This window comes from Balaenoptera acutorostrata, chromosome 10 (genome assembly GCF_949987535.1).
Source record: "Balaenoptera acutorostrata chromosome 10, mBalAcu1.1, whole genome shotgun sequence".
Lineage (NCBI taxonomy): Eukaryota > Metazoa > Chordata > Mammalia > Artiodactyla > Balaenopteridae > Balaenoptera > Balaenoptera acutorostrata.
The window spans coordinates 19,605,880-19,628,631 of NC_080073.1; the positions used below are offsets into that span (position 1 = coordinate 19,605,880).

The following is a 22,752-nucleotide window of genomic DNA, read 5'->3' on the forward strand; positions in this document are numbered from 1 at the left end:
TGGTAAGAACTTGAATATTTTTGCCAACGAACCCATTACCCTCTCTCGTCTTGCTGATAGTGTCATGTAGTATCATGTAGTATTACCCGTTCATCTCCCAGCAGTAGCTTCTTTGGTGTTTGTGTGTCACATCGTTCTATTCCAGAAGTTTCTGATGTTAGTATTTCCTCTCCCTTGGCAAAAGGAACAAGGGAAGTTGGTGACCCAGGATAGTGTCTCCTTATCCAACTACTTTCTGTCGCTTTGTGGTGGCTCATTCAGTGATAAACCTCAAATACAGGCTTTTTATTTTCTTGGGCTGTATTGATTCTATTTTACATATGGTTTGGACAGGAATCCTTAAGTTATTTCTTGACAGAATTCTGTGTTAGAAAGCTAGCACCAGTGTGGCTTCATCTCATAACTTGAGATAAACGTCTGGAGGGTACGAGACTTTAGATGGCAACAATAGTGGAATATTTTGCTTTACACTGTGATAGGTAAGTCCACCAAATTCTGGGGAAGCATTTCTGTATAGCATTCATAGGATAATAATTATTACTACTATAAGCTGAAAAATAATCAATCTTCATGTTACCAGCAAAAAGATGATTTTTATTTCAAAGCAGACTTCTGAAAATAAAGTTGTTTTTTCAAGTTGCTTTACTTTCCAGGATCAACATGAACCAGGAAACCTTATACCAGAAGTATTAGCTGATATGTTCTTAAGTGTGGTAGTATAATTGTCAAGTAATTACCCAAGTTGGGAAGAGAGATCTGGTTTCAAATTCTGGCTAAGCTACTTAGTAACTTTGTGACCTTCTGAAAGTTATTTCATCTTTTTAAGCCTCAATTTTCTCATTTGAAGATGCAGGTGAAAAATCACCTCCCTCACTTCAGGAATTGAACATGTTCTAGTTTATCAGATGCTTGGGGGTTGCATGGGCTTATGCAAAAACAGTTCTGAGCACAGTGCATAGTAAGTAAAAAATATTTCCTTTCTGTGATACTTATTTACCTAATTAGATAAAAGTAGTTCCGATTATTTTTCTTCTGCTGGCTGCGTAGGCTGAAGTTAAGTAGTAGAGGATATTTCAATCTAGGAGTCACTATCCATCTCACCTTTCTATGTTTTTGCTGTCTGATTTAAAATTATTTTCTCTTACATAAAAAGGCAGTGCGTGCAGCCCATATGAGATCAGAATTTGGGTACCTTCGCATCAGTGACTGTGGCCCCCTGAAGTCTGTTAAAGTTGCTTTAACAAACCCAGGAAACGTTGACTCACACATTTTAACACCTTATCATCAATTCAGATGTTCCTGCTTACCCATTCACCATTTAGTTTTTTCCTCCAGTTTTTATTAATTCTGAGAATGAAAAAGGATGAAGAATCTATTCTGCATGTCGCTCAGTTTCAAGTTTCTACAGGTAAAAGGTGAATAAATATGACAGGTATCGTTAGATACTCCTCTGTCCTCCCTTCTTTTGCTACCTGTCACCTTTTTTAAATTTCTTGCATCAGCTTCTACATCTGGAGGATGTATGTGACCTGGAAAAGTCATCCTCCAGCCCCATGATTCTCAGATGCTGTCTGGGAGATGAAAGAGGACCGTAGCACAATGCCATTGAAGAGTCAAGAGGAAAAGCTTAAAAGAAAGTGAAGTCAAGGGGCTTCCCTGGGGGTGCAGTGGTTAAGAATCCACCTGCCAACGCAGGGGACACGGGTTCGAGCCCAGGTCCGGGAAGATCCCACATGCCGCAGAGCAACTAAGCCCGTGTGCCACAACTACTGAGCCTGTGTTCTAGAGCCCACGCGCCACAACTCCTGAGCCCACGCGCCACAACTCCTGAAGCCCGCGTGCCACAACGAGCCCGTGCTCCCCAACAAAGAGAAGCCACTGCAATGAGAAGCCCACGCACCACGATGAAGAGTAGCCCCCGCTCGCCCCACCTAGAGAAAGCCCGCGCACAGCAACAGAGACCCAACACAGCCAAAAATAAATAAAATAAAAATAAATTTAAGAAAGTGAAGTCAAGAACTCATTTATATAAAGTTGGAAGTTGAAGATGGTGGCGTGGTTTTCCTTGAGCCCTCTTTTGGGGTAAAGCAAATTCTAGACATAACTGACTACTTAAGCTGTTTTGGGTTCATAGGATCACAAGTTCCAGTTCCAGGTTGGTTGCTTTTTGATTTTTTTTTAAACTAAATGGCTAAAGTACAAAATTTGGAATCAGAACTTTTTCCCAACTTGTGTTGGGAAAACTTATACTGATAACTTACATTACCATTTGCTTTGGAACATACTAACCAGTATTTCTGGTAATTTTAAGGTACACATTTTAAGATGCAAGTCACAGCTCTTAAGTACTAAGGCGACATATTTTTCAAATACTGTCTATGAATTGATTCAGTAGTGCCAAGGAATGCATTTATCCCATTCCAAGGAGAACAAATTGTTCCAGTACAGTAGCTTTTGGGAACTCAGCCATACCAGTTTGCTGCTTCTGGGCCTTACTTTACTTGTCTATAAGATGGAATTAATCTTATTATCTCAATGGTTTGTGAGGATGCAGTGATAGAATCGATGTGAAATGGCTTTTGTGATATTTTGTAATATTACATAGCCCATCAGATGCCATCCAATGTAATCTTTGAAATAATTGCTTTTGGAGGTTTCATCCTCCGTAAATTCACCCAGTGAATAAGAACAGTATTGACTGCCCTGTCTTCTTTGGATGGTTCATTCAGCATTGGAGAAACAGAAATTTTAGTTTGCATTCCATGAATCTTGCATCAGATCCTCAGTTCATGTCCCCCCTTTTCCCCCATCCCTATCATAATTAGATTTAGCATCCTTTCTAACTATGAGAGTTTTTTACAAATAATTTATTTTCTTTTTTTTCTTCCGGGTTTGTTGAGATATAGTTGACACACAACGCTAAGTGTGAGGTGTACAGCATAATAATTTGACTTACATACATCATGAAATAATTACCACAGTAAGTTTAGTGGACCTCCATCATCTCATAGAGATACAAAAAAAAAAAAGAAAAAGAATTTCTGCCTAGTGATGAGAACTCTTTGGACTTACTCTCTTAGCAGCTTTCATATCTAACAGCCGTGTTAATTATATTAATCATGTTGTACATTACATCCCTAGTGCTTACTTATTTTGTAACTGGAAGTTTGTACCTTTTGACCACCTTCATCCAATTCCCCCTCCCCCCCCCCCACCTAGACCCCCTCCCCCACCCCTGGTGACCACAAATCTGTTCTTTTTTTCTATGTTTATTTGTTTTTGAGGTGTAATTGACTGACAACACTATGTTAGTTCCTGGTGCATAACATAGTGATTGGATAATTCTATACATTTCAAAATGATCACCACGATAAGTCTAGTTACCATCTGTCACCATACAAAGATATTACATTATTATTGACTATATTCCCCATGCTGTACATTTCATCCCTGTGACTCATTTATTTTGTAACTGGAAGTTTGTACCTCATAATCTCCCTCACCTATTTCACTCATTCCCTCACCCCCTCCGCTCTAAAAAAAAAAGTTCATTTTAGAAGTTAATACTCCAGTGCCCGCCAGGTAATGTAAGTTCTGAGGATACTTTTACAAAATCCTCTTCCCTGCTGTGATCTTCCAGCCTTATTTTTGTCAACAGCTAGAGCAAGTGATTTCTTCATCCTCGTCCTTTTAAGATCATTGTTATTATTTCCAAGTGCGAAATCAGAGTATTTTAGTTGGAGAAACCATTTCATTTCCTCATCATGTTTTGATCTAGAATGTCTCCTTGTACTTTTTATTCTTTACTTGGGGATACATCCAAGTTCTCAGATATAGAACATTTAGGGCTTAATTTCATATGATAAACTGTGAAGTCACTTGAATATGCCTTTTAGTTACTTCTCTCTAGATTTTTCTATCTCCCAAGGTAAGATATACTATACAAAAATGTGAAAACAAGACCAAAAGCAAGTGTACACATCATTAAGTGACACTGAAATCATATAGTGTTTCTTTCCCATATCACACTGTTTAGTCTGTCTGGATTCTAGCTGTTTCTCTACTTAGGCCAACTTGTTGTGTCTTCCTCTGAATTTATCTGAGTAGAAGAATTAAGAGAAAAACCCCTGGGATTTCCTTCTCAAAAAGAACCCCTGACTCGTTTCCCACTTCTCCACGTAGATATCAGTGAGCTCTTTTTTTTTTTTTTTTTTCTGTGATCAAATTTAGAGGTAACTACTTTTCTCCTGACCTGGTAACTGATGACTTCTTTTTGCCTCTGTCTTATGGCAGTTCTGGTTTAATTTCTTTGGGCATTTGACTCTTTACGTGGCTAGAGAGGCTCTCAAGCAGATTAGCAAGGACATCAGCTTTCCTTCAAGTGAAGGACCAGGTAGGCTTCTTGTTCAGCGTGTTAACCTTTGGGTCTGAAGCAGAAACAGACTCACAGACACGGAAAACAAACCAAATGGGAAAGGGGGTGGGTGGGGAGGGAGAGATAAATTAGGAGTTTGGGAATAGCAGATACAAACTACTGTATGCAAAACAAGTGAACAGCAAGGTCCTACTGTACAGCACAGGGAACTACATTCAATATCCTGTAATAAACCATAGTGGGAAAGAACTTGAAAAAGTGTGTGTGTCATATATATAAATATATATAGCTGAATCTCTTTGCTATACACCAGAAATGAATACAACATTGTAAATCAACTATACTTCAATAAAAGAAAAAAAAAAAAGACTGGTAGACCCAGGAAGAAACCAGAGTAAAAGATAATGAAGCAAACTTTGATACCATTGTCTCTCTGTTCAAAGAGTGCCAGGAAGTTGGCAGCTGTTTTATTTGCCCAGGGTGTGTTTAGTATCTGTAGCTCTTTAATATTGGCAAGTAGGTAATCATACTGTCAGGTTATGATACTTGAGGGCAGCCCTGTTACTTGGGTTATTGCACAATAATAACTTTTCAGCTTTTTGCTACTTGCTATCGTTTGGGGGTTCAGATCCTCCTGAAGTTCATTTTCTGACTTGCATATGTGACATAGAATGAGAATGCTCAATAACATACTTCCACAAGAGACTCTTGTCTTAATAGTATATGTACAAAAATATTCTGTGTTTTAGTGGAAGTTACTCCGTTATAACCCTTTATGCGTGCTCCCTGCTGAGAAAGCATTCTAGAAACGGATGTCAGCTAAGGGACATTCATTCATTCCATACGTTTTCTAATTTCCAAAAATGTGCACCGTCAATATTTTTTCTTAATTGAACATTTTGTTGAACAGACGGGTGCTTTAATTATGGTGGTCTAAATTTACACACATTGCAGTGGTATTTTGCTACATTAATTACCTTACTTGTCAAGAGTAACAGGTAATTACTACATCAGCTCACCCTCCTGCAGTACATGGAAACATAACTTTTTTTGAACAGATACAAGAAACCAGAGTATGGCCACCCCACACCTTAGCTTGTGATAAAGGCTGGCCGTTCTCACAGTATTTGTTTTATAATGGGGCGGGGGGGTTGGGGGCAGAGGTGAGCTGGCCCTTTTCCTTGTGTGTGTCCACCTAAGGTGGAAACCCAGAAACTACGTCATAGATTCAAAGAGTCTGGACTGGAAAGAACCTTTGGAATAATTGAATTCATGAAGCTTCTCCTTACAGTGTGTTTCAGAGAATGACTTTTCTAAGTCTGCACAATAAGTAAATTAGTGTCCAATCCAGAATTGGCACTGATTTCACCCCACCAGGCTGGTAAAAAGCTTAAGAGATGTTAACGATTTTTAAAAAATAATTATAGAAAACTTCTCACCGATGGTTTGGCTGCCTTGTGAAAAGTATTTATCCTGTATTCTGTTGAACTGCCAGGTACAACTCACATCATTTGATTTCCTCCTCAGTGTATGGGTGTCAGCTGTTACGACAAGTTGTGTTAAAATTCTACTTTAACTTTTTTTTTTTTTGGTAAAGGCGCTAACTTTTTTTTTGGAATTTTTGAATTTTATTTTATTTTTTTATACAGCAGGTTCTTATTAGTTATCTGTTTTATACATATTAGTGTATACATGTCAATCCCAATCTCCCAAGTCATCCCACCACCACCCCCTCCAAGGCGTGCACATTTTTGAGCCTATAGGATGCCCCTAGCAAAATTATGCAGCATTACCTCTCTTGGTTGCCATGGCATAGAACCAAAGGACTGTGTTAGCTTGTAGGTGTGGCGCGGAATATACACAATGACATAACAGAGGCAGACTATCTTAAAAGGCTTTGTCCCCTTTTTAGTCAAACACCTGTGACAAAATTACGAACTGTGGTTAACATATACCACTTACAAGTGGTTTTTCAGAGTCGACCAGAGTAGGGGAGCTCAGTTTGCAAAGAACTTTCTTTGCCTTTGCACCTGGCAGCAGGAATGGGGTGACATTAGAAAGAAGTTCAAGACGTCTAGGGGTTATGGACCCAGCCTTGCAGAAACGATATGGGATGGCTTGTAGAGGACAGGGCAGGCCTCTTGGGGGTGCTTTGAGATGTATGACCAAGGATCTCGCCAGCCCTGGACCCACTTCAGTTTCTCAAGCCTGAAATTGTGGCACAGATGCTTCATTCCTGTAACTTTAGTCTTGTCACATGCCATTACGCATCACTCTGGGCTCTGGAACTTGTGATATTATAGCTCATAGTTATTGGCTTTTCCTTAGGTTTTTTTTTAAATTAAAAGACAGAGTAGGATAATTAACGTAGTCATTCCTGCACGCGACAAATATTTCTTGAGTGTCTGCCGTAGGACAGTCATTGTGTTTTGTGTGAGAGTTGCAGAGAGGGGAAGGGAGCACAGCAGACCCTTGCTCTCACAGACTTTGCCTTTGAGTGGAGGGAGGCAGAGAAAGTCAATAATGGAATGAAGGAGCAATGTATTTACATAGAACAAAAATACATGAAGGAAACGGTATACGGCCCATACCTTGAGAGGGTCATTTAAATGGTCTGATCAGGGAAGGCAGCATGGAAGAGATGGTTTTTTGTTTTTTTCATAGTTTTAGGACTAGGAGTTTTCAGAATCGAGATGGTTTTTGATTTAAGGTCTAAAGGTTACAAATGATCTCCATATACAAAGAGCTGTAGGAAGAACTTTCTAGGCAGAGAGAAAGATGAGGCCTAAGCCTCAGAGTTAGTAAGAGTATGGTGTGGGAACAGAAAGTCATTAGCAGGAATAAGAGTGGGTGGGTGGGAATAGTATGGGAGAGGTTGGAGCTGGAAGTTGGGCCCTACATGACATGGCAAAGGGCTGGGTCTTCTTTTGAGACTCATGCAAAGCCCTCGAAGGCAGCCACTTCTGATTCAGAGGTCAGAACAAACCACATGGACGGCTGCTGGGGACAGGATTGCAGAGCTTCAGGTATTTTCCTGAGAGTAGACTTCCTTGGGAGAGAGTCTAAGGTCTTGGTCCCCAGAGGTTGGGCAAGGAACCCTGAAAGAGTCCCCACCCGAGACAGACTCGGCTGGTCCTGGTTAGGAGAGGACCGTCTTCCACCTGGGCGTCCAGATGTGCACAGACAGGCAGTTTGGAAGCAGAGGACTTGCGGGCACCGTCCTCCAAGCAGCTGCAGCGGCGTCATCATCTGGAGGCAGAAATGTAAATTTTCTGGCCTTACCGCAGCCTTACTGAATCAGAAACTCTGGGGTTAGGGCCCAGCAGTCCTGTTTTAATGAGCCTTCCAGGTGATCGTGATGAGCATGTGAGTTTGAAAACCCCTTTATGAGATACTAGTGCCGGAAAGGACTTTCCAGTTCTCCAGACCCCCTGTTCTCAGGCTGCAGATGAGGGGACCCAGTTAAAAGCTACAGCTCAGTGCCGATCCTGTGCTGATGAGAAGCTGGGTCTCTCGACCCTATTCTAAGTGCTCTATCCTCATGAGCTTATGGGTTTAAAGAATAAACAAAACCCGCTTTGTTTTTGTTTTTTTGTGGTTTTTTTTTTTGAGGGATCATTCTGATAGTTATAGGAAGGAGGAGACAAATGAATATTTAAGAAGGAATAGTGGTGCGGTCTGTGAACTGCCTCGTTTCTCCTGCTATTATTTTGTCAGATAATTTAGAAAAGCAGTTTGAGTGTGACTAACCCACTCCTTTCTCCCTGTCGGTGGAAGAAAAACAAGTGTTTTGTCTTAAGTTACACCGTTGAGACACTTAGCAGGGGGTAATGGCGTTCTTTTATTTCTGTATTAGTCAATGTATTTGGCCTCATTTTTCGGTTTGGAAGTCGTGATACTCCCACGTTGTATTTTTAAAGTCATTGTAGAAGACAGAAGATGGATTCTTTTCAGGCCCGGTGTTTGTGTTTATCTGTTTTGACCAAGAGAATCATAGAATCGCTCCCTTCACCCTCCACCCAGCCCCGCCTCCCTGGTTAAGTTCTGCTCATCTTTTTAATGTCTTAGGCTTCCAGATCATTTCTAACATGCAGCCTTTTCTGACCTGTTGTGCTTAGGTCACATCTGTGTGTTCATCTTTCCCACTTGCTTGTATTGTTGTTTCCTGCGGGCCTCATGACAGCAAAGTCCTCATTTGTCATATCTGGCCCAGGGTAATTACTGAAAAATTTAACTGTCACGTGAATGCTTTCCCTCTTAATTGATTAGTCATTTGTCACTCTATCAACAACCATTTATCGGAAGACATGGTGGTAGGTCTTTTCTAAAAGGGGATACACAGAACATCAAGACATGGTCCCATGGTGGAGACTAAGCCAAAAATCAGTATGTATTCAAGGAAATCCTAATGAAGACTGTAATGAGGTGTAAAGTTTATTAGTCAGGATGTGTTGTGCTAGCTGCTGTGACCAACAACCTGCAAATTTTGGTAGCTTAACATAATAAAGGTGTATGTCATGCTCCCTTCATGTCTGTATGTGCCCATGGAACCTTCTCGATCCTGTATTTGCCACGAGAACATGGGGTCTCCACGGTCTCGGGGGATGAAGAACAGGGAGCGCAGTTGATTTTTTGGTCAGGCTTGGAAGTGGTGCACCTTGCTTCTGCTGCCATCCCATGGACCAGAAATCAGACACATGGTCCCAACCTAAGAGTCAGGAAAACAGGGCAACATAATCTTCCTGTGTGCCCAGGAAGAGGAAAATGAGATGGCATTAGTTATCATGTGATAGTCCCATACAATATGTTACTGTGGTTTGGGCCACTGAGGTTTGATCACAATGAAGCATAGCGCCTCCTCTTTTTGTAGCTGCTCATTAATAAACACCCTTGTTCCCCCAGAAATCAGGAAGAGCGATAGTCCTCAGGGGGCCTTGATTTTTGCATGTCATGAGGCAGATGTCTTTCATTTCATTCCCAACTGAAAGCCCATCTTCCTGTGGGGTTAGGCAGGGTGATTTGTTGATGAGCCAGCTGTGGCTTGCACGTGTTCCACTGTAAGATGGAATATTCTGCCCTGAGTGCGAGTGTGACTGCACACAGATTGGCTTTCCCATGGTGGGACCTCGCTGTGTTCTGCAGTTGACTCTCCCTTTCTCTTTTCCCCCTGGAGTGGACAAGTTTGGAGAAAAGAGTTTCCTGGTGGTGAGAACCAACAAAATCTCTCCCACTTGTCATTGTTGTGGGCTTGCAGACAACCCTTGGGCGAATGGTTGTGTGTTAAGGAGAAAACTGAAGTTGCTTTTAAGGCTTAAGTTTTTTGTGTACTCATCTCAGTTTATTTCTATCCAGAAGATACCATGGGAAATTTTTCATGATACATTAAGTGGAGGAAAACATATTAATAAAGTGTTGACGATGCCTATTTTTTTTTTTTAAAAAGATGTTTCTTCCCCACTGTCTTCTTGACCACGGTGGTTCTCAAGAAGGAAGCCGGAACCTTCATCTTGTCCTCAGTCTTCCTTCCTCTATCCTTTTAGCTCAGTACAGAGGCCCAGTGAGAAGCTGAGCAGGGCCAGCGGAGATGTGTAGTTGAGCTGGAGGCTGGAGAGATCGCCAGTGGCCTTTTAAGGGCCAAGTGCAGGTTTTGATCTCTTTCCCTGAGAGTACTTGGGAGCCATTGAAAGTATGCAAGCGGGGAGTGAGAGGGTGAGTGCAGGGTGAGTATGCGTGCGTGTGTGTGTGTGTGTGTGTGTGTCTGAGACAGAGATTGACCGAGAGAAAGAAAACAGTGATGAATGATGACTGCCTTTGTCGTGTGCTTTTTGGCTGGTGGGGAAGAGCCTCCACAGCAGAGAGTGAACGTAGAGACAGCGTAACACCCTTTTCCTCGCTGACATGAGAGGTCTCCTCCCTCTTTCTGCTCAGAAGTTACTTGTCAATCGGGAGCTCACCATCCCTGCTTCAAAGCAGCGTAGTGCATTGGGGTAAATATTTATGAAATGGCAAGCTTCCTTGAACAAGATGTATTTTGTTTTTAAGGAGCCGATGACTCAGAATTGTTTTAAGTTACTGAAAGACAAAGTTATTGTGTGCCATCATGGGAAAAGGAAAGAGGAGAGAAAGTGCAATTTTTGCATCAGGCAACTGATTTACAGCTATAATCTACAAGCGATCAAACGCTTTCAACAAAATTGTTTTGTTTTTGAAGGCTTAAAGTATAAAAATTTAATTTATTTATAGAATCTCATTAAGAGGACTTTTTAAAAGTAAGGTGAACTATTTCAGTTGCTTCAAGGAATGTTAATTGAGTGCATGAGATGCTATAGCACCATGTTTGGGATATGAGAGATGACACGAATCTCTGCTCTCAAGACACTCCTGTTCTGAAAAAGAGGCAATCAAAAGCCATTAATAAACGAGTGTCAGTAAATGTACAACGAATGTCTTCTTCTTTTTGAAGTTCCGATGGCTTTTTCAGATTCTATAACCGATATTTGAGAAATTGCTTTGTTTTAGGAAATCAAAAATACAAAAAGTTTGTAAAGAAAAATAGCAGCTAATCCCATTTCCTCCAAGGCAAACTCTGTCCATTTTCTTTTTCTTTTCTTCTTTTTTGATGCCTGTGTTTAAGAGTGTACTTTAGCTATGATGTTTCTATCTTGCTTATTTCACGTCACATCGTAAACAAGCGTCTGTACACATTTCCCTATTCCTGGAACTATTTTTAACGGCTCCAAAATATTCCTTTGTCAGACTGGGCTATCACCGACTTGCTTTTTTTTTCTGTTGGGATTGACATTTTAGGTAAAACAAATTCATACAATTTATCCATTTTATGTCTCAAACCATCTTGTGTACTTCACTGTTGTAATAAAACATGAATGGGGAACTGAGATTTTTTTTAAAAAAAGCATTTCTCTGTCTGTATTACGTCTGTGAGCTTTACCGCCCGCCCCAAAAAAGTGAACTAAAACCTTGTTACAACAACTTTACATTCTTGGGAGAATGACGGGAGAATATATTTGATGCGTTTCTTCTGGCATATTCTATCTTTGGACACATAGCTCCCACTCTGAAATTGGTTGATAAAGAACGTCCTCCAAATCCAAGAAAGCTGTTTGGTTCTAATGTGGGGAGGCTTTGTACCTGATTTTGAAACTTCTAGACGTTGTCATTTTTTGCTTCCGACATTCACTCCTCCAGTGACATTTTAAATCTACAAATTATTTATTTTGCTTTACTTTTTTTTTTTTTTAAGAAGTATTTATTATAAGGTCACTTTAAGGTGACTGTTGCCTCCATTACCTTAAGACAGGGACTTGATTTTGCTGGCTGAGAAAAAATCAGCTTTTTCTTTTCATTACAGTGTTACTATTTCCCATTATTTAACACATGAGAAATCATAATGTGTTATGTGTCAGTATGTTAAACCCCCAATCAATTTGCTAAGGCAGAAGGTAGCAAATGATGGTGGTGATCATTTTGTAACATATAAAAATATCGAATCACTATGCTGTTGTACACCCGAAACTAATATAATAAGTCAATTATACTTTCAAAAAATGGGGGGGAGGGATGAAATTAAAAAAAAAAAAAAAAGTTGGCAAATTATGGCCCTGGGGCCAAATCCAGCTCACTACCTGTTTTTGTAAATAAAGTTTTATCATAACACAGCGCCCATTTGTTTACTTATCCCCTTTAGTCGCTTTCCTGCTGCAGTGGCAGAGTGGAATAGTTGCCACAGAGAACTTAACAGCTGCAAAAGCTGCAGCATCTAAAATATTCACTGTCTGGCCGTTTACAGAAAAAGGTTGCCAGCCCTTGTTCTAAAATATGACCAAAGTATAGTAAAACGCCTTATATATAGTTAACAACCATTGCATTAAGAATGTAAAAATGTCTAAAACATTGATTTCTCAACAATTAATATGCTCTCAACATGCATTGTTTTTTTTTTTTGAAATGTGGCTTTTTTTTTTTTTTTTTTTTTTAATCACCAGGAACATCTGCGACACATCCCCTTTGTTGCTGGCTTTTCAAAACCTCTACAGAAGTTTCTGACATTCTACCGATTGTATTGTAACTTGACACTTTCTCCTCATGCTTTTAATTGAAAATGTTGTATTACATTTTAGAGCATGTCATGGACTTTTTTCTTTTCTAAGCAACAACCAAAAACGTTTGACTTAGAAATAAGCATTTCCTGTAAAATTTGGGTATTAAAAGCCAAGAGGCAGTCAACTAAGAAAATGTCCACTGGATCTACATTCCCTGGGGTCGGCTCATATTTCACTCCTTAGAGGCTCAGTGTTGCCATCCATAAAATGGGAATTGGACCGCCTCCCAGGGCCATGTGAAGATAAAGTAAGGAAAGATACACCTGACATGTTTTGGGAACACATTAGCTGCCTGTTCCCTTTCTTCTTTCTACCCTTAGGTTAATTAGAGGAGCAAACAATCACAAGTATAACGTATCTTCAGGGATTTTTCCAAATTTGCAAATTTCTGTATGGTGTTTCCGAAATTCAAGTATAAGTTTGGAACCAGGTTGAAATCAGAAAGGTCTGTGTATTTGGGTAAGAGATACAAACTGGCAAATGTAGTCAACATTCCTGAGTCTCAGAGGCTTAACTTAGTGCAGGTGTACTTGTGAGGCACCTCCGTCTGGTGGCTGGTGGGGAACAAGTGTGGTGGTCTGCTCCACGTGGTATTTCAGGGACCTTGGCTCATTCCACCCAGTGACTCCACCATCTTGTAGGACTTGGAGTTCTGCCCTGGACCTCTGAGCTCACAACCAAGGGAAGAGAGAGGGCATTAGGGTTGGGTCAGAGGCTTCTGGGTCAGGATGAAAGTAACATACCGACTTCCATCTGTTTGGCCATATAACTCAGCCGCAAGGACCCACCTAACTGGAAATACATCCCAGCTGTGTACGCCCAGGAAGAAGGAAGAGATCTGATGAACATTTAGCGAGTCTCTGCCCCAGACTGACCACATCTTCTCGGGTTATTATGGAGAATACACGCTTCCCAGGCATAAACGGCACAGAGATGCCAATAATCTGAGAACCTGTCTTTAACAGTTACCCATGTAAATAACATTTGGAGACAGTAATGCTGGGTAGAGACAATTAATCTGTATACTTGTTTAAATATATTTAAAAAATTAGCCTGTGATCTGAATCTGCTTCCCACATGTTGTGTGCCGTTTACATACTTTGGCATTCTAAAATCACAGATCTATCATAGAGTAAGTTTAGAGATACATACTTAAGAAATGTTGCATTCAGTGACATTTTCATTCCCAAAGTGGTCTACGTGGACTCAGATTTATTTTGCTCTTCTGTAAAAGCAGAAGTCATACACAGTATTGAGTGGAATTTTTATCCACGAGGGCAGATAGGACGTTTGTTGAAATACTACCATTGTTATTTGATTCAAAGTGCACCTCTTAACAATGAACCACATCAGGACCATTTTCAATTTTTTAATACCTCTCATGGATCTAAGCACACCTTTTTTAAGTTATTCATTTTAAATTATGATTATATGAATATTTTAGGATTATAATCACCATTAAATGAAGGACAAAATTTATCATACCAAAATAGAAATTTAATTTAAAGTAGAAAGAACTTGATTGCAAGGTTTAGCAGACTAGAAACAAGACATATAAGAGGATGTTAAAGAAATTTTTAAAAAGACCCTCAGTAGTACAGATTTGCAATAGATTTGGAAAAAACACAGTTGCGTTCAGTGATGTTTGTGAAGATCATATTTGAGACAATCTCGTCAAAGATCAAACTTTTGTGAGATTGAAAAAGCACACTAAAGCAAACAAACCTTTTGGTCATTCCATGGAAAAACTAGCTTCAAAAGAAATCTTCATTCAGTACCATAAAGTTGGTGAAGTTTATTTGAGATATAAGTTCCTCTTGACCTTAAGGTGATCCTGTGGCTTTGGTCAAGAGTCAAGATTGTATATGGCCATAGGTGATTAAAAATATCCCTTTCACTTTTCTTGGTATTCACAGCATTTCCTACCACCTGTCACTTTGTCCTTGACGAAATTTGAGACTGAAAACAAGTTGACAAGGGTGGTTTTCCAATCAGTTGTTCCTCATTTTTTCTCGGGTACTCCTTTGTTGTATTCGAGTTCAGATTTACTATTCATGAGCCACAGTTTAATCAGTGACCATATCCGACAAATGGAAGCTAAGCGCTGGTTAGTATGTTGAAAATAAACACGAGGGCTCTCATTAATGTCGCTGTCTGAATAATTAGTTGAGCATCGTGTACCGAGCAGCGGCGAAGGCAAGCTGGCTTTTCACTGGAACGACAGGCTGACGGCCACGTCCTGGAGTGTGGTCATTAGTGTGTCCCACCATCAATGTCATGTTACTGTGTCAAATTAGTTAGTGCCCCCTTAGGAGAGATGCCGGACCTACAAATTATCCTCCCACATCCCTGGAAACCAGTGTTTGCGAAACCTGCGATCAAGTGTGGGCAAATTATTAACACGGCTCATAAATTAACTAGTTTACAGGCTTATAACATTTTACAAGTAGATAATAAAGGGTAGAAAAGTTTTCCGATCGCTTTGGCCTGATGTGAGGGCTGTGATCTGCCGACATTTCCTGGAGGAGCCCACAGCTGATAGGGTTCTGAAGAGGAGCATACACATGGAGTGTCAGAACGAATGTTTGGAAAATGTAGACTCTGAAAGGAAGCCAGTGTAAATCCATTGGAAACAATATAATTAACTTCGTTATCTCATTGCTCTGATAAGTCCATGACAAGGGGCCTCTTTCTTGTGGTGGCAGTTGCTCATTAATGAGGTCACCAATTAAGTTTGAACTTTGCCAACTGAAATTACCTGGAAAAATATTTTTGATGCATTCCTATCGTGCTCTTAAGCTGCCTTTTTGAAGGAGAATAACGCTAACACAGCATGTTAAACTCATGTAGGAATGACGATTCTTAGGCCGTAATGTATTTGACAAACAGTTTACACTCACATCGATACCTGATACCTAGAAAACAGAGTGTGGACCCATCTGTCCTGAGTTTATCTCCTATCAAGAAAAGGCACCCACTTAACACTCTGCTGAGCCCTGGTAGACAGACAGCCCGTGTAGTTTCCGGAGATACACGACTATTCAAATCATAAAACTTCATACATCTCCTTTTTGGTTTCAACTTCTCTGTCTGATTAGCTTAGAATACACGTACACTCATGGAGTGTTGTCTGAGTTTACTTTTGCAAGGGAACAACACACACACAGGGAAGAGGTCATGCTTTTTGTTCATCCTGTAGTTCCATTTCCCTGTCTCACAGCGGGTCCCTTCTGTCATCTTCAGGGCTGTACAGGTGTCATTATCATCTCAAGGATCAAAAGGCCTGGCATGTAAAACCTTGCTACTGACTGCTATTCACAAAAACTTCCTGAAACTGCTTGAGGACGAGCTGACTTGTCTGTCAGCAACTTCAGCTTACTTGGCCTTAGATTTGGTAAATACTCGTAACCCAACTAAGCCGTGAAAACGCATAGCCTCAGCACACATGAGCACATGCACAGGCTGACTGTTTGCACGAGGGGGCTGTTTCACAGCCTCCTTCTGCATTTGAAACGCAATGGAAAAAGAACTGTAACCTTTGGGGAGTAAGATGTTGTGTTTGCCTGGCAGGTGAGATAGCTTGTCTTTTTTTTTTTTTTTTTTTAATAAGGTGATGATGTGTGTGTGTGTGCGTGTGCGTACACGTTTGCGTGTATATTTCCTCCGGTCGCTTGTACTGAATGCATTGAGAGAGACTGAAGACCAAAACCCAAAGGAAAATCTTCACTGGGACTCAGGGATCATCTTACCCATATTTCTCAGAATGAGATAACATTGTAATTCCTAGAAGTTATCCTCAAAAGTAAGAAATGTTGGAAGTTAAAGGAACCACACTTCCTAAGTGAATGACAGTGGCTTCAAGAGTAGCAGTTTTACTTGGCTCTGTAACATCTTTGTACTATAATTCTATAACGCTGAACTCAAATTATGAGCTACATGGAATGCTGATTCTAGAAGGGAAAGGACAAAATAGATACACAGATACATGATTATATATTGAATGTAAAAAGCACTGTGTCAATAAGGAAGACCTAAGGCTTACGTGAATGTGTTACTTTTGAGGCAACACAGTTTGCCGCTTCGCTTAACCTCTTCTGTTCTTTTTGCTTTCAGTGTCTCTCTGTGTGTTGCAGTCCTGTGGCATTATGCATGCCCCCAACCAGTGACCTCCAGACTTTTTATGGCTGTGAGACACGTTAAAAGTTCAGGGTGAGTGGCAAACAACACTTATATTGTGTACCGATTAAAAATTGCCATCCACCTTTGCAGGTGACACGATACTGGATATAGTAATCCCTCAGAAGATAATGGAATGCCCCATTATCAAGCATGAGTTCCAAAGCCAGCAGGAAGAGGTTTATTGCCTTCCACGATAGCTTTATGGCTTTTCGGAGCAGGATTTGTAACTTGGATCATATCTGTGGAAGGGTGATCTAATGAAGGGTTGGCAAACTTTGTCTCTAAAGGGCCAGATGGTAAATATTGTTAACTTCATGGACCATAGAGTCTCTTTTGTAACTAGTCAACTCTGCTGATGTAGCGCAAAAGTAGCCATAGACTATACGTAAACAAATGGGCGTGACTGCATCCGATAAAACTTTAGTTGCAAAAACAGGTCGTGGGCCATACGTGGCCTAAAGGCCATAGTTTGTGGACCCTGATCTAATGCATCAAAGGGGGACAGATGACCTGGATTCAGGATACCTCACCAGGTAGCAGTCCCTCTGATATTGAGCAAACCATTTATCAAGAAGAAATGGGAATTAAAAATAATGCCCTTTCTACTGAGATAGGAGTAGACTGTAGTTGTAAGGATGAAACAAGATATGATGTACAGGGAAGCACTTTGAAAATTTCGAAACTCCTTACAAATGTGATGGATGCCGTATACCATTATTATGGTTCACCTAGTGGAATATACCTCTTTCACCCTTGTAATCACATTGGGTTTTCATGAGCTAAATGAGTGTGAGGGAAAGCTCTTTTATTTTCTAAGTCATGTGGTTCGGCTGTGCGTTCCTTCTATTTTACAGTTGATGGACAAGCTGTTGAAATGCCTCTTTGGTATCAAATACGGATGAAGGGCAATACAGATAGATTATGGCAGGCTAAAGATCAAATGCCAATACAGAACTATTAAATTTCCTTTAATCATCAGATTCCTAGAGTGTTTTCAGATCTTCCACCTTTAAAATAGGCCCTAATAAATAATAATGCTTTGGATGTCTACAAGTGTGTTTGAAATTCACAAGCCTTGCATGTCAAAACATAGAGACAGGTTCAGCAAATATGCTTCCCTGGGCTAGTGGTACTAATTAAGGAAAGTCATACTTAAACAAACAGCTTGGTGAATAGAGGGGTAATCAGAATCTCAATTCATGAATTCCTAGTTTGTTTGTTTTTTCTGACAAAAAATAGTAGGGTAGTCTTTAGATATGTTTTCATGTCTTTATATCATTTCAGAATTGTTTTCCAGTAACAGAGATGCACCTATGTGAGTTTAAAAAAATTAGTTGTGTGTTCTCTCATAAAAGATGTCTGGGGGAGAGCAATTTGTGCTTTCTGTCTTTATGCTCTGCTTGCCTGTTTAGGTGTTGCTTCATTTTCAAGGTCACATTATGGCTGCTGGCTCTCCAGCCACTGCTTCTACATCCTGAAAGGAAGAGGCGAAAGTACAAGGAACAAAAAGAGTAGTTCTCCCAGCTGAGGAAGTCCTCTTTAAAGAACTTTCCCTGAAGTCTTCCTCAGTGGCTTCTATTTACATCCTTTATCCACCCCTAATATAAGGGCATCTGGGAATTGGATCCTTAGACTTGAGAAATTTGTTGTCCCAGATAAATTCCAGGTTCTAGTAGTAAGGAAGAAAAAGTGTATGGTTATTGAGCAGCAATTGTGGTTACTTATATGAAATCATGCTATCAGGTTTTCTTCCATGTCTAATTTTTATTTATTTTGATGAATGCCTTCTTTCTTCGATTGATTTGTGTGTATAACGTCTTATTGGAATTTTACATGTTTGAATTTCAGCTTATTCAATTCTCAGTGGAGATACATATCTCAGTAAATATTTTAGGACCATAATATTCTTACTAGAAGTGCCATGGCAAATCTGAGAAAGAAATTTCTGTCTCATGAGAACCATCAACCAAAATTTAAACTCCCAAATTTTCGAATGGATTTTCTCTCCTCTGGATGGGAGATTTTGTTAAAGCCTGAGTACTAGCGTGAGGTCCTAGGACATACAGGCCCGCACCCAACTGTGTTGTTCCCAGTATGTGTGAGGGCTGCCACTGATGGCTTTGAACTGTCCCTCAGAGACTGGACAGTGCTGTCTAATCTGCATCTCTGCTTTGCTCTTCCCCGTATGTCTGCTGAAAGCTTACTTTGGAGGGTGGAGGAGACAAGTGAGCCACTCCTGTGCAGTTTCTCTGTTCCAGATTGGCCTGTACTTTATTCTTATGAAAATTACCATCCCGCAGAAGAGACTTCCCTTTACTTCATAATATAGTCTCTGCCTATACCAGCCTGTGATAGATGCTCATGAAACATGGTAGCCGATGCATTCACAGACACTTCTTGAATGCCTGCTGTAGATGTAGGATAGCAATGTGGGTAAGAGTGTCTGCATTGAAGTTAAATCAGCCTAGATTCACATTCTACCTTTTCCATTTGCTGGTTGAGTGACCCTGCGTAAGTTACTTAACCTTTCTGGGCCATGACCTCCTCATCTGGGAAATGGGGATACAAATAGGAGCTAGATTCCTATAAAGAATTACTGAGATAATGCTTGTAAAGAGCTTAGCGCGGTTCCTGGTAGGTAATACATGTCAGCATTGTGCCGTGCACCCTGGGTGATGTGCTGGAAATCCCCGTCTTTGAGGAGTTTTTACTATCCTCTGGCTGGTTCACTGGTCATTACTTTACTGGTAGACAATGTATATTTCACAATCCATTGCTTCTCGCCTGGTATGCTGTTGGAAGTTTAAGTAAAGCCCTGGGAGGTGTCTTTGATGCCCGTCTTCAAGGACTCTGCAGCCACGTATACAGCTGGACAGCCCGGCTAACAGGACTTAGATCTCTGGGTCCCATTTTGACGCTTTCCCCTGAGAGGCAAGCAGTTCTTTCTTTATTCCGTTTTTTTTACTTACTCAGACAATGGGCCTGCCTAGCAAGCAGAATTCACTGACTGCTTTCAGGTTGGTATTGCTGATGATAATCTGAAACTCAGTAGGGTTTCACTCATGCAGGCTGATGCTACATGAGGTCGGTCTTGCCCGGCCTCATCCCGGTCCCTGCCTCTGTGCTGAGTCTGCAAAGCAGCCCCTGGTCCCCACACGTCTTCTTGGGACTGGCCCTCAAAGAACAGTGTCGTATGCACAGAGAAGCTGCCGCGTGACTGTGGCAGAGATCGTCAGCTGTGCTCGTGGACGGCCCCAGTTGGCGACGTGTCCCAAAGATTGAGACACGTTGGCGACCACTTGACCATGACTGTCTGTTGATTAGTCGACTCCTTGGAAGTAGTGGCTTGAAGGAGTGGCTCTTACTTTTTCACGAGACTCTTGGAAACTAAATTTTTGCTCTGTGGTTTCAAATATTTTATTTAGACACTGTTACTGTGCTCAGATGCCTTAAAATCTTGCTTGCCTCTGGACCATGCGATTCTCTGCCTGGAACAATTTTTGTGCTTCACAGAGCTAACCCCTTCTCATCCTTCATTATTCAGTTCAAATATCACCTTCTTGGGGTGGGCTTCCCTGACTACCCCCATTAAAGATGATTTCCCTCTTTCCCTTTTTAACTCTTAGCCACCCAAGCCTCTTGTCTGTTTCACTTACTACGGCTTCTGTCACTTTCTGAATATACCTGTTAACCAGGTAATAAGCAAGAGGCAGATCTGTCTGAATCAGTGTTGTTGCTTCCTCATGGCTGGCAGTGCCCAGTGAATAGTAGGCAGGCTGGCAGTCAGTATTTGTTGAAGCAGTCAGAGGATATTTGGGATTTCCCTGTGAATTTCTATATTTCATGGTACTAAGAGGACTGTATCTGGGTGAGAGAGTAAGAAAAGAAATAAAACCATACACATCACCTATATTATAGGAATAGAATCCTGCCCTTGGGTTTTCCTCTGGAAAGCTTCCTCTCTACCTTGTACAAGTCTTTGATACTCTCTGTGTCCCATCCGGAAAGGGTTATACATCATCACCTTCCCCATGAAGACAGAATCATTTGCCTTTTGGTTCTAAAGCTTATGGTGGGTGGTATAAGTTAATTAAGGATGTTGGATTCCAAGCCCAAATCCCAGCACTCTCATTCCCTGGCTGTTTGTTCTTGGACAAATGACTTTCTCTCTTTGGTCCTCAGTTTACTTACCTGAGGCAGGGGAAATAGCATGACCTAAATAAGCTCGTAGTGTTCGTGCAAGGGTTAAATGAGATGCTACGTGTACGGTGCTTTGCACAGGATCTGGAACAGAATAACGATACTCTTGATTCAGGAAGATCAACAAAAGGGTATTGGGGACCACACTGACAAAACCCATAACGCACTTTCTTGTGATCTTCACTTTAAAGGGGGCAAAGATGGCGAAGAGCCTGGATTCCCTATTAGGTTCGCTCATCTCATGCACGGAATTACCTTTAAGAAGTGGAAAATGAGCGAAGAGTGGGATGACCTGTTTTATATTTGTTGTTAGCATGTTGAGTGTTGGATGTGAGGGATCTGTTTCAGATAAGGCCAGTGATAAACCTCAAATGCTGGGATGGCTCAGTGTTTGGAGCCCAACCCACATGCAAAAACACCTTGGGAATTTGGAGTTCAAGGTCCTGCACTGTCCTTACGCCGCCTGGCTGGGGAGATGTTTCATCCTTAAGTAATCAGAGCTCATTTGATCTCCTGCCTCACAATAGACCATGTCTTAAGTTGCCTGGAAATTCTAATTTTAAAAAAATTGGGGACTTCCCTGGTGGTCCAGCGGTTAGGACTCTGCACTGCCAATGCAGGGGGCCCGGGTTCGATCCTTGGTCAAGGAGCTAGATCCCGCATGCATGCCACAACTAAAAAAAAAAAAAAAAAAAAAAGAAGATCCCACAGGCGGCAACAAAGATCCCGCATGTTGCAACTAAAGACCCAGTGCGGCCAAATAAATAAATAAATAAATATTTTTAAAAAATTGTACCCTTGATATATTGGTCCTGAAAATTTACGTATCTCTTTTTTGAAAGAAAATTCAAGTGTGTATGGATTGAAAGGAGGTAGATATAAATATCTTTCATTGTGAGTTTTTATTTCTTTCACCTGCTTAAGGTAGAGGGTCTGTTATGGTTGCTACATTGTGTTAGGTGGGGCCTGGTTGAACTGTGCCGTTCGTTGTGCATTTGCTGTGTGAAAGCCCAAGCACAGAGAGGGATTTGTCTCTCTCTCTATCCCACAGCTTTTGGTGGTAAAAGATGAACTATATCAAGTCACATACTCTCATTGACATGATTTATGGAAGAGCTAGGGTTATCTAAGAAATTAAAAGAGCCATTAGGGGCTTCCCTGATGGCGCAGTGGTTAAGAATCCGCCTGCCAATGCAGGGGACACGGGTTCGAGCCCTGGCCTGGGAAGATCCCACATGCCGCGGAGCAACTAAGCCCGTGCGCCACAACTACTGAGCCTGCGCTCTAGAGCCCGCGAGCCACAACTACTGAAGCCCGCATGCCTAGAGCCCGTGCTCCGCAACAAGAGAAGCCACTGCAGTGAGAAGCCCATGCACCGCTATGAAGAGTAGCCCCTGCTCTCCACAACTAGAGAAAGCCCGCGCGCAGCAACAAAGACCCAACACAGCCAAAAATAAATAAATAAAGTAAATAAATTAATTCATTCATTCAAAAAATAAAAGCCATTAATTTTTGTTGATCTATAATTTGTAGCCTGTAAGCTTAATAAAAAGCATGAGTAAAATACAGTTTAGGGCATCAAATTTGGTTCCTAATGTCCTTTTCAGAAGCAAAAAAGCTGAAGTTCAATGAGCAGGAGTTAAGTGAAGCAAACGATTCAGGAAAAACCTTTATTAGACTCATAACAGCCCTCGGAGTGGCAAAGACCCAGCTTTTTTTCCATCTATAAAAAACATGCAACACCCCTGTCTCCAAATACCATTTCAGAAACGAAAACAATAATCACGAAAGGGGAAACAGATCCGTGTAATGCGAGACTTGATTCGTGTCGTTTACACGGGAAGCCTGACAACCTGGATCACCACCCATGCAGCCGTC

General features: G+C 41.0%; 1 protein-coding gene and 1 non-coding gene across 11 annotated transcripts in view; both read left to right on the top strand.

The window, feature by feature from the left end:
- The window catches only part of FOXP1 (forkhead box P1), a 598,922-nt gene that overhangs the window by 203,250 nt on the left and 372,920 nt on the right, over positions 1 to 22,752 (top strand). For 8 of the 10 annotated variants that reach the window (XM_057554352.1, XM_057554353.1, XM_057554350.1 and 5 more), the window contains one exon: positions 16,609 to 16,704. The exons of 1 other annotated variant lie outside the window; for it this stretch is intronic. The gene's annotated coding sequence lies outside the window, so the exon portion shown is untranslated. Of the gene's footprint in view, positions 1 to 1,502; positions 2,156 to 16,608; positions 16,705 to 22,752 lie in introns of all 10 variants that reach the window. One more of the 10 variants, XM_057554344.1, reaches the window with a different exon arrangement.
- Positions 21,452 to 21,524, top strand: TRNAG-GCC (transfer RNA glycine (anticodon GCC)). The gene has a single exon. It is a non-coding gene; the product is annotated as a tRNA-Gly (tRNA).